The 12,667-nt window shown below is 40.9% G+C and overlaps 1 non-coding gene across 1 annotated transcript; it reads right to left on the bottom strand.

Annotated features, from left to right (window-relative positions):
- Window positions 1-502: 502 nt before the first annotated feature.
- TRNAL-UAG (transfer RNA leucine (anticodon UAG)) lies at window positions 503-587 on the bottom strand. The gene has a single exon. It is a non-coding gene; the product is annotated as a tRNA-Leu (tRNA).
- Between the last annotated feature and the right edge of the window lie 12,080 nt (window positions 588-12,667).

Raw genomic sequence — 12,667 nt, 5'->3', positions numbered from 1 at the left:
GGGATTGGAGGCCCCTGGCCCCGCCCCTGACCGTGGTCGCTGCCCCCTTCCTCCTTCCCTTCTCTGGAGCCATTTTCGAGGTCGCAGCCTTGAGGGAGCAAGGCGGGGTGGAGCCCAGAGCCCTTCTGGACGGTAGACGTGGCCCCGTGAGGCCTCTCTGTAAACTTTGAAGATTCTGGCCGTTGGTGCGGAGGCTTCCTCGCTCCGGGCAGAGACCGCCGCGTCTGTAAGTTCCCTTGCTGGTCAGAGCGGCCACCTGCCCGGCTCAAGTGGCCTGTGTCTGCCTTCCCTCGTTCCCCAGCCTCCATGCGTCCTGCCCTCACTCCTGGCTGTGGTCACATCATCCCATCATTCTTTTCTTTAAAAAAAAAAAAAAAAAAAATTTTTTTTAAACATTTATTTATTATTGAGAGACAGAGAGAGAGCATGAGCAGGGGAGGGGCAGAGAGAGGGGGAGACACAGAATCCGAAGCAGGTTCCGGGCTCCCAGCTGTCAGCACAGAGCCCGACGTGGGGCTCGAACCCACGAACCGTGAGATCATGACCTGAGCCTAAGTCAGTTGCTTAACCGACTGAGCCACCCAGGCGCCCCTCCATCATTCTCTTAATAGTTTTTCCGACGCACGAGTCTTTACTTTTGATGATGTCCAGATTTTCAACGTTTTTCTTTCTTTCTCCCTCCCCCCCACCCCCCATGTTTTATTTTACGATTTGTACTTTCTGTCTTCTGGAGGAAATTATTGCACACTACAAGGTCATAAAGACTTTTCTCCGAAGTTCTCCTTTTGAAGTTTTATAATTTTAGATTTTACATTTGGACCTACGGTGGGTGCGCTTTGGGTTTTGTCCGTAGAGTGAAATGTAAGTCAAGGTCCTCCTCTTTTGGTACCTAATAACCAGCTGTTCCGACAACATTTATTGAAAAGAAATTTTTTTTCCTCATTGAATTACCTTTGCACCACTGTCAAAAATGAACTGGCCAGTATTGTGTGGATTTATTTCTGCCTTCTCTATGCTGGTAATAGATTAAAAAAAATTTTTTTTATCTGTTTTCTTGAGCAAACGTTGATATATACCAAACACCATTCAAAGCACTTTACAAATCATAACTCTTTTAGTACCCATCACAACCGTAATGGCAGGTGCTTTTAATACTGTGTTGTTGGGGTGCCTGGGTGGCACAGTCGGTTAAGTGTTCGACTTCATCTCAGGTCATGATCTTACAGCTTGTGGGTTCGAGCCCCACTTCCGGCTCTGTGCTGACAGCTTGGTGCTTAGAGCATGCTTCAGATTCTGTCTCTCTCTCTCTCTCTCTCTGCCCCTCCCCTGCTCCTGCTCTGTCTCCCTCTCCTTCAGAATAAATAAACATTAAGAAAAAAATTAAAAAAAAAAGAAAAAAATAATTCAGTGTTGTTGACAAGGAAACTGAGGCACAGAGCAGTTAGGTAGATTTCCCAAGATCACACAGCCCATAATTGATGGAACTTAGCTAATTGTTTTTTCTCTCTTTGTGAACCACCCTTTGGTTTAGTTGTTGGTTTGGTCGCCTGAGTTCCTTACTAGGTGGTAAACTCTTTGAGGATACAGAATGTGTTTCTTAGCTTTGTGGCCTGGGCCCTTAAGCAGATGCCAACTCCGGAAAACATATTCCATGAAGGTGTATAAGGAATGAACGAATGAGCAAATGCACAAAGTGTGCACCAAAATTTGAAGATTATGGTCTTTGGAAGCACCTTCACTGGCATTGTCCCCCGTAAAAGACTGCCAACAACCTAATCAGAAAGCTAGGTCAAACTGAACACATAGGGTGTCTCCATTAAAACAGAAAACGTGGTGCCTAGGATGTTCGTTGTTGGCACATCGCGGTCCAGATTTCAGTAGATCAACTTTCATGTGCTGCTAGGAGACTGTTTGTACAATGTCCCAAATTTGGAGGCCACACTGGAGGTCTCAACTAGAGAGGGGACAATTACCAATATCTTAAGTGGGAATTAAGGGGTAGAGTCAGGAAGTTAATTCCAAATGGGCATCAATGGGTAAGATTTGTTTGTCTGTTTGATTCTAGAGATTTGTCTGGGCCCATGCAGCTGTATGCCATTTATGTCTGAAGATCAGACGGTGTTTATGGTCGTTTCCGTTACCTCAAGGAGTCTTCTTATTTTCAAAATGTCTCCTATTCCAGAGAGCCCATTCCTCTATTTTACGCTGAAGAACAAATAGCGATTTATTCACCTCAGCTGCAGGTTAGGATCATCTGGGGAGTTTTGTTCTGTTTGTAAGTGCTGGATGCCCAGACTCTGCTCCCAGAGAATCTGGTGGATTCAGCCTGAGGTGTGGCCTGGACTTGGTGGTGACCCCCACATGCTTCTACTGTGCAGCCAAACCAGGATCGTTTCGTTTCCTTCATCTAGGGCCATCCAAGCCCCATGTGTGGATTTAACATGGATGTGTAGGTAACATACTAGATGAGTAGACACTGGACCATTCGACTGTATACTTACGTTGGTATATTCCAACCAGATAAAGCGCCTTTTCGCTTGCTTTTAAACTCTTTTCACTAGGAATGGAGTTTTGCTCTTTTGGGGGGATGGTCCCATTATATTCTGGCACAGAGTGTGTCTCCTTTAGGGTTTGGTGTCTGTGAACATAGACGATTCTCTGGGAGCCGTGATCAGACAGCCGAGTGCACTAGGAAATCAGTGCTTGAGAAAAGTCTGGGCTGGTTAGCAGCTGCCCTCCTCTGAAGAATGGGGATGATATTAATACTTGTCTCATAAGATTGTTATAAAGATAAGATGAGACCATGTATGTGCCCAGCATATAGCATGGTGCCTGCTTCTTGAAAGGCACTGGAGTTTTGTTACTTTCGTTATTATATTGTTGGTCATTCAGAAGGGGATGGGATTCAGAGGCATAGTTGGACACTTTCGGAACAAAGTGGGTTACAGATGTTTTTCTTCATTAACAGATACTCATTTAAACTTCACATAAATTCATGCACAGGAACATTTCATAGGTACCTTTTTGTATTAGTCCTTTTCTTTCCCTTTGATGCTCAGGTCCCCTACCCTCACATATCAGCAGTATCCCACTCCTAGTTAAGATAGGTTAATAAGCAAATAGGCATGGTTTTTTAAAAAGCAGTTTAGGGGCGCCTGGGTGGCTCAGTCCATTAAACCGTCTGACTTCGGCTCAGGTCGTGATCTCACGGCTCATGAGTTCAAGCCCCACATTGGGCTCTGTGCTGACAGCTCAGTGCCTGGAGCCTGCTTTGGATTCTGTGTCTCCCTCTCTCTCTGCCCCTCCCCTGCTCACACTGTCTCTCTCAAAAATAAATACTAACAGTTTATTAAAGTATAATTCATGTGCAATAAACTTGCACATACATAAAGTATAAAGTTTGATAAAATTTGGCATATCTACACCTATGAATCCATTCACTATAATTAAGATAATGAACTTAACCATCACTCCCAAAAGTTTCCCCATGTTCCTTTGTGACCAGTCCCTACTGACCTCTCCTCACACCCCTGGGAGGTGCCCAGCCAACACCAGTCTATTTTCTGTCACTATTGAGTAGTTTGTAGTCTCAAGAATTTTATAAAAATCGACTCATACAGTGTATAACCTTTTTTTTTTTTCTGTCTTCTGTAACGTAGCATAATTATCTTGAGAGCCATCCATGTTGTGACTATTATTTGGGACTTTTCTTCTTTTCAAATATAGGCATTTAAATATAGGAAACTATACAGTTTCCTCTAGCAACATCTCACAAATATTTTTTGTTGTGTTATTTTTTTGTTTCATTTCCATTTGGTTCAAAATACTTTCTAATCTTCCACTTGATTTTTTTTTTTTTTGTGGTCCTTTGGGTTATATTTGGTGTATATTTCAGGGTATTAAATATTAAAATATTTGTGGGTTTTCCAGCAATCTTTCTGTTACTGATTTCTAATTTAATTCTATTAGGGGCAAAAAATATTTTATATGAATTAAATCTTTCAAATCTGTTGATACTTATTTTGTAGCGTGGCGTATGATTTATCTTAGTAAATGTTCAGGGTGTGCTTTATTGTTGTTGGATCAACACCAAATAGGTCAAGTTGGTTGATGGTGTTCAAGTCTTCTGTACCCTTACTGGTTTTCTGTCTGTTTGTTCTATAAATTATTTTAAAAACTGTTTAAAAAAATTTTTTTTTAAAAATTACAAACAAACAAAAACGTTAACAAACAAAACGCTTGACTGACTGAGCCACCCGGGCGCCCTTGTTCTATCAGTTTTTAAGAGAGGGTATTGATGTCTTTGAATTTTTTTTTTTTTTAAGTTTATTTATTTTTGAGACAGAGAGAGACAGAGCATGAACGGGGGAGGGTCAGAGAGAGAGGGAGACACAGAATCGGAAGCAGGCTCCAGGCTCCGAGCCATCAGCCCAGAGCCTGATGCGGGGCTCGAACTCACGGACCGCAAGATCGTGACCCGAGCCGAAGTCGGACTCTTAACCGACTGAGCCACCCAGGCGCCCCGGTATTGATGTCTTTGAATACAACTCTAGATTTTTATTTCTTCTCACAGTTCCATCAATCATTACTTCATGTATTTAGAAACTCTGTTATCAGATTTATAAATGTTTTGGATTGTTATGTCTTAAATAAATTTTTTTTTAATGTTTATTTCTTTTTGGGAGAGAAAGAGAGACAGAGCATGAGCGGGGGAGGGGCAGAGAGAAGGGGACACAGAATCTGAAGCAGGTTCCAGGCTCTGAGCTCTCAGCACAGAGCCCGACACGGGGTTCGAACTCATGAACCTCAAGATCATGACCTGAGCCAAAGTCGGACGCTTAACTGACTGAGCCACCCAGGTACCTCCGGATTGTTATGTTTTATTGGTGAAATGACCCTTTTCTCATTTTGAGGTGGCCTTCATTATACCTGGAAATATTCTTTACTATGAAATCTACTTTTTCTTGTAACAACTTAGTCATTTAAGCTTTCTTTTGGCTAGGGTTAGTGTATTACATTTGTTCCATTCTTTTATATTTAACCAGTGTGTGTCATTATATTAGAGCTCATTCTTCATAGACAGTAGACACTTGGGTATTGCTTTTATTTAAATCTATCATCTTGAGATTTTTTTAAGTTTCTCTCATCTTTTCTTTGTTCTTTTTTCTCTCATTATCCACCTCCTTTTGGATAACCTAAATGTTCATATACCTTATTTTTGTCTCCTCTGTGGTTTTATTAGCCACAGGAGTTGTTTTGTTATTTTAGCGGTTGCTTTAGGGGTGGTAGCATATACCCTTAACTTTATCAGTGTACTTTCTTTTAAAAAATTTTAGTGTTTATTTATTTTTGAGAGAGGGAGAGACAGAGCACAGGCAGGGGTGGGGCAGAGAGGGAGGGAGACACAGAATCTGAAGCAGGTTCCAGGCTCAGAGCTGTCAGCACAGAGTCTGACACAGGGCTTGAACTCACAAACCGTGAGATCATGAGCTGAGCCGAAGTCGGACGCTTAACCGACTGAGTCACCCAGGTGCCCCCAGTTTACTTTCAAGTGGTATGATACCACTTTACACATAGTATGAGAACTTTACAACAGTCTACTTCTGGTTCCCCTCCTGCCTTTTTGGTATTGTCCTATATGTCAGTTACATGTATGTTATAAACCCTGTATATTCGATAAATATTATGTTGTTTTTATTTTTTGTTTAAACAATTGCCTTTTAACGATATTTAAGTAATATGAAAAGAATCTTAGATATTGACCCATGGAGTTACCATGGCCAATGATTTTACTTCCTTTGTGTGGATCGAAATTTCCACCTGGCATCATTTTCCTTCTGCCTGAAAGGACAGCGTCTACCTTGCCTTGTAGTGTGGGCATGCTGGTGATGAATTCGTCCTGCTTTTGTATGTCTCAAAATTCTGTGTTTCGCATTTCTTGAGGCCACATTCAAGTGCTTAACATACACTAATTCGTTTCATCCCAACCAATACTTTTTGAGATAAATAATATTAACCCTATCTTACAGAAAGGAAACTGAGTCAGAAGGAGACGAAAGTAATTGTCCAAGGTCACATGGCCAGTGAACGGGAGAGCTGGGTTTCAAAGCCAGTCTCGCTGCAGAACCTGAAGCTAGTAGCACCTGACTCTGCAGTGTGAACGCCATCTTGCTTGATTTTCCTTAGTGATCTTAGATCTATTTCCCCCTCAGAACTCAGAGATGATCTCCTTCTATATTTCAGTTATATTTTGGATGTGCCAGGATTGATTTCTCTAGTCTTCTAATGACAGGCATCTAGATTGTTTACAGGGACCTTCTGTTACCAAGTTTTGCAGTGGACCTCTTTGACGTTAGGTTATCTTTGGGAACTTGTGTAAGTTGAAGAAGGAGTTGTTAGCACTAGAATTTATTCATTCCAGAGTGCGTGCCTGTACATCTTTGACAGGGGCTCCCCCCAGCTTCCCTATAGAAATGAAATAAATTTATCAATTTAGACTTTCACTAACAATGTGATAGTGGGAGTGTTATTTCTAAAGGATGTTTTAAAGAATGCTCTGAACATGATTCACATGTTATTTGCAAATGAAACGTCACTGTTTTTCTTCTTCTCTTCTTCCCACTTTCTTCTTTCATAGTTCGGCATGAAATTTAATTTTTCAATTCTATTCCAATTGAAAAATGCCAAATAAATCACTAGATTTTAGAGACATCACCTTAATGATCTGGATGTAATAATTATATCAGCTGGGAACCTGATTTAGGCTGCTAGCTTCTCCAGAAATGTTCAATCATAGTGGGGGAAAATGAGAACATTTCCAATTTCTTTCTAGAGTACAGGGCTATTAAGAGTCCCAGGAAACCGACAACTTTCCATTTCTATAGCATCTGACATACAACTCAGAAGAAAGTGAGCTCAGAGCTCAGGCCTCAAGGTTAGATGTTTGCAATGGCAATGCAGAAGTCTCGGCTCGGAGCCCCGAGCCCCAGCTTTTTCTCTTCCTTTTTATTTTATTTTTTTAATGTCTATTCATATTTGAGAGACAGAGACAGACGGAGTGTGAGTGGGGGAGGGGCAGAGAGAGAGGGAAACATAGAATCTGAAACAGGTTCCAGGCTCTGAGCGGTCAGCACAGAGCCTGATGCGGGGCTCGAACTCATGAACCATGAGATTATGACCTGAGCCAGAGTTGGATGCTCAACCGATTGAGCCACCCAGGTGCCCCCAGAAGTAGTATTTTAACATATAAATCAGATGAGGTGACTGGAAAACCCAAACCCTCTACTGGCTTCCCATCCCTCAAAGACTAAATCCATCACTTGCAAGGCCCTGAGTACTCGACCTTGCCAAAAGGTATCTCTCGGCTCTTGACTTCAGTGGCTTTCTTTCTTGAAAACTCTACTTCAGGGGGCGCCTGGGTGGCGCAGTCGGTTAAGCGTCCGACTTCAGCCAGGTCACGATCTCGCGGTCCGTGAGTTCGAGCCCCGCGTCGGGCTCTGGGCTGATGGCTCAGAGCCTGGAGCCTGCTTCCGATTCTGTGTCTCCCTCTCTCTCTGCCCCTCCCCCGTTCATGCTCTGTCTCTCTCTGTCTCAAAAATAAATAAACGTTAAAAAAAAATTAAAAAAAAAAAAAAAAAAAAAAAAAAAAAAAAAAAAAAAAAGAAAACTCTACTTCAGTCAAATTGTCCTGTGATATTCCTAGACAGCCCAACTCCCTCCTACCTCAGAGCCTTTGCACCACTTCTGTGGATCTTCCCCCCAGGTGATCTCAAGCTTTTTTTCCAAACTTCATCCTGGTTTCTGTTGAAATAGTGTGCACACACATACACGCACACTCTTCCGTTAGGCTTTACGCTTTAGCAGGCTTCGTCTTCCTCCTTATGATTTATTCTTACCTGATACACCATGTACTTATTTATCTGTGTGTTCATTATCTCTCTCCATCCCAACCCCCACTACTATGTAAGCACATGTGAGCAGGACCTTGTTTATTTGATTCCCTGCTTTATCTCCAGCACCTAAAATAGCACCAAAAGACATAGCAGACATTCAATAAACATTTGAATGAAAAAAAGGAGGGGCACCCACGTGGCTCAGTAGGTTGAGTGTCCAACTCTTGATTTGGGCTCAGGTCATGATCCCAGGGTCATGGGAATGAGCCCCAGGTTGGGCTCCACATTGAGTGTGGAGCCTGCTTGAGATTCTCTCCCTCCCTCCCTCCCTCCCTCTCTCTCTCTCTCTCTCTCTTTCTCTCTCTCTCTCTTTCTCTCTGCTTCTTTCTGTCCCCCTCTCACTCTCACTCTGCCTCTCTCCCTCTGCTCATTCTCTTTCTCCCTGTAAAAGAGAACATAGACAGCTGAGTGGATGGATGGAAGGATGGATGGATGGACAGAAGGATGAACTGACTAGAAGCAACAGAACAATCATCTACTTTGTCCATTAACATAGCTCAGTAAGTACCTCCACATTCTCCAATCCGGTAACGAAGTCATGTACCCACTTTGAAACTCTCAGCCTGCTAAATAAATAGAAGGCCTTCAATATTATTAAGACTCACATCAACGATATTAGATGGGTACCATGGATCTAACTAAACACAGTGTCTTCACGGTGAAGAAAAAGATTCAATTTCACGTGTGGCTGCAGAACCTGATATTGTAGCTGTGGGAAAAAATTATGTTTAACACCAAATATGCTTACACTTCATTTATCTGCTCTTCACAGTAACCTCTTTTGTTTTCAAATCTATCTTCTTTTAATATTGTACTATCTGGAATTTCCACCTCCAAAACAAACAGGCTCCCTTCCCCAAAATGCCATAATGAGGTTCATTTTATTGAATATTTTGGAAATAGCCTTCATAGCAGTCCGCTTAATTAGGTCATGTGGTATAGTTTGCATTCAGCATTTCATAGATTATGCCTTTTTATTTTCCCCAGAATTATTTTTGTTGAGCTTTTAAGAAAGACGTTCTGCTGGCAAAGGGTGGTTTGCTGACTCTAATTACCAGATTCCCCTACCGAGTGCCCCTTTGAGGAAATGTGTTCAATTCCACAGTTGTTATTATTATTGGCCAGATTTATTATTTCTGTTCAGGAATTCTAAAAGTTAGGTAAATATATTATTTACACAAACTGCCCCATGCTCAACTGTTTTAAAAAAAGAGAAAATAAGTTTTTGCAATATAATTTAAACAATATGACTAATGACACCTTAGAAGAAAAAAGAAGAGAAATATTTCTATCCACTAACCGGGAGTGGGAGAGAGGCATGCTGTTTATTCCTCATCTTCTATGCATGGAAGATGTCAAGAGAAGAGAAAAAGCTGGGGGGCGCCTGGATGGCTCAGTCAGTTAAGCATCTGACTTCAGTTCAGGTCATGATCTCATGGTCTGTGGACGAGAACATGCAGAAGAATGAGGCTGGACCACTTTATTACACCATACACGAAAATAAACTCAAGATGGATAAAAGACCTAAATGTGATACAGGAAACCATCGAAATCCTAGAGGAGAACACAGGCAGAAACCTCTTTGACCTTGACCAGAGCAACTTCTTATTAGACATGCCACCAGAGACAAGAGAAATGAAAACAAACATGAACTATTGGGACTTCATCAAGTGAAAAAGCTTCTGCACAGTGAAGGAAGCAGTCACCAAAACTAAAAGGCAGACTAAAGAATGAGAGAAGATATTTGCAAATGACATATCTGATAAAGAGTTAATATCCAAAATCTATAAAGAACTTATCAAAGTCAGCACCCCAAAAAGAAATAACTCAGTTAAGAAGTGGGCAGAAGACATGAACAGACACTTTTCCAAAGAAGACATCCATATGGCTAACAGACATGAAAGGATGCTCAATATCACTCATCATCAGGGAAATACAAATCAAAACCATGATGAGATATCGCCTTACACCTGTCAGAATGTCTAACATGAACAACACAAGAAATAATGGGTGTTGTCGAGGATGTGGAAAAAGGGGAACCCTGTTGCACTGTTGGCGGGAATGCAAACTGGTGCAGCCACTATGGAAAACAGTATGGGGGTTCCTCACAAACTAAAAATAGAACTACCCTACAATCCAGCAATTGCACTACTAGGTATTTTTCCAAAGGATACAAAAATACAAATTTCAGTGTTTATAGAAGCATTATCAACAATAGCCAAACCATGGAAAGGGCCAAAATGCCCATTGACTGATGAATGGTGTATATATACACCATATCTTCTCTCTCTCTCTCTCTCTCTCTCTCTCTATATATATATATATATATATATAGTATATATGTATATATATATAGAGAGTATATATGTATATATACTCTATGTATATACTCTATGTATATACACTATATATATATGTATATATACTATGTATATACATATATATATATACATATATATATGTATATATACTCTATGTATATATACGTACGTATATACATATATGTATATATATATATATGTATATACGTATGTATATAGTGGAATATTACTCAGCCATCAAAAAGAATGAGATCTTGCCATTTGCAATGATGTGGATGGAGCTAGAGTGTATTGTGCTAAGCGAGATAAGTCAAACAGAAAAAGACAAATACCATATGATTTCAGTCATATGTGGAGTTTAAGAAACAAAACAGATGAACATATGAGAAGGGGGGAAGAGAAGAGAGAAACAAAGTGTAAGAGACTCTTAAGGATAGAAAACAAACTATGGGTTGATGGAGGGAGGTGGGCGGGGGATGAGCTAGATGGGTGATGGATATTAAGGGGAAGGCACTTGTTGTGATGAGCACCGGGTGTTTTATGTAAGTGGTGAATCACTGAATTCTACTCCTGAAACCGATATTGCACGAACTAAAGTTTAGGTTACAAAATAAATAAAAATACTTCCTATAAGTGTTGTGTAGATTGTAGAGGGGACAGAGTGAAAATCGATCAATTAGGAGTTTGATGTAAAAAGTCAGGTGAAATCCAGGGATGGTTTGAAGTAGGTTAGTAGCAGAGATTTGGGTGAGAAATAGTTGGGTTTTGGGAAAAGTTATAGAATAGAGCTGTTGGGATTTTATGATGACGTGTGAATCCTCGTCTCCTTAATCCCTCTTCCAAATCTCAGCTAACGCCACCTCCATAAACCCCTTCCTTGCCTCGATCCGGCTGTCATCCTTGACTCTCCATCCTTGTTCTCAGCCTCCGTTGTATAATCTGTCACTCAATTCTGTTGACTCTTCTTCTAAAACGTGGCTTGAATTCTTCCATTCTTTTTTTTTAATTAAAAAAATTTTTAACGTTTATTTATTTTTGAGAGAGAGAGAGAAACCAAGCATGGGCAGGGGAGGGGCCGAGAGAGAGGGAGACACAGATTCCGAAGCAGGCTCCAGGCTCTGAACTGTAAGCATACAGCCCGATGTGGGGCTCAAACCCCTGAACTGTGAGATCATGACCTGAGCCTGTCAGACGCTAAACCGACTGAGCCACCCAGGCGCCCCTGAATTCTTCCATTCTTCTCCATCCTAACTGCCTAGTCCAAATCCCATCATTTCTTGCCAGAACAGTTGCAGTAGCCTGCTACCTTTTCTCTGCATTTACATTCCTACCCCCCACTGAAATCTATTCTCTGTATGGAAGTAGTGGTAGTTATTTGGAAACTTTGACTCAACAAATATTTATTGACCACCCACTATTCGCTCGGCTACTTTAGAACCTGGAGATCTCGCAGGGACCAAAACAGCCCAACATCTTTATATGAGCCTGTTTATCTGTGAATTAACATACCTAATTTAGCTCCTATTTTAACCCTTAAAAAATGAACAAGTGTCTTAAAAATACTCTTGCTAAAGAAACCATGGGTTGGGGAGAATACCAACGCAAGCACAAAAGCATTTCAAAAAGCCATACGCGATATTGGTGGATGGGACTGAAAAATTAAGTTTCATGATTTATTAGGTATCGTCAATAATACCCTTTTTATTTTTGGGACTGTTTCACACATGAAAGGCATTTAAACAAATAGTAAAATAAATCAAACTTAGAATGAAGCCTTGGGATTACTCTATCACAAAGCATGAAACCGAGACTTTCAAAAAGTTAAAAGCAGATGCCTTCACACTTGGCCTTTATCCAAAATATTTATCCTTCATCTCATGTGTGTTTTATCAAGTATGTAATATGTTGGTATTGTAAAACATGTATATAATTCACAAATAAAAAGTAGCCTTGTATCAGGCGTGCGTGTTCAAAAATTCTCTTGATGGAAATACAAGAAAAAATGCTTGTGGACTATTTAAAGAGTTGGTGCTATGTCGGTGTAATGCCACTTTCCCAAGTGTTTGTCCCTTTGAATTTTTATGTTTATAAGTCATCCGCTGCCTCTACCAGAGTGCCGGGGTGACACAGCTTGCATGTTGGGGTTGGGAATTCAGGAGAGCCAGCCAAGGTACCTGTCAGCATCTCACAGGCTCTAAATTGTTTCAAATGCCAACACAGTTGCAATTCCTTCAGTGAAATAGAGCAGCTTTCATCTCAGACCTATGCTATAATTAGCAGATTTCTTAATTACAGTCGTGCTGGGGAAGGGTGGGAGTATGAACGTCAAGGACCCTGGGTGAACAGGTACCCTCACTAATTCTTGACACAAAAAAGAAAAGACATATATTCATG

Source organism: Panthera pardus, unplaced genomic scaffold (assembly GCF_024362965.1).
Source record: "Panthera pardus isolate Hobbes unplaced genomic scaffold, ASM2436296v1 HiC_scaffold_25, whole genome shotgun sequence".
Lineage (NCBI taxonomy): Eukaryota > Metazoa > Chordata > Mammalia > Carnivora > Felidae > Panthera > Panthera pardus.
The sequence above is the reverse complement of the archived record's forward strand: the minus strand, read 5'-3'. Positions and strand labels throughout refer to the sequence as shown.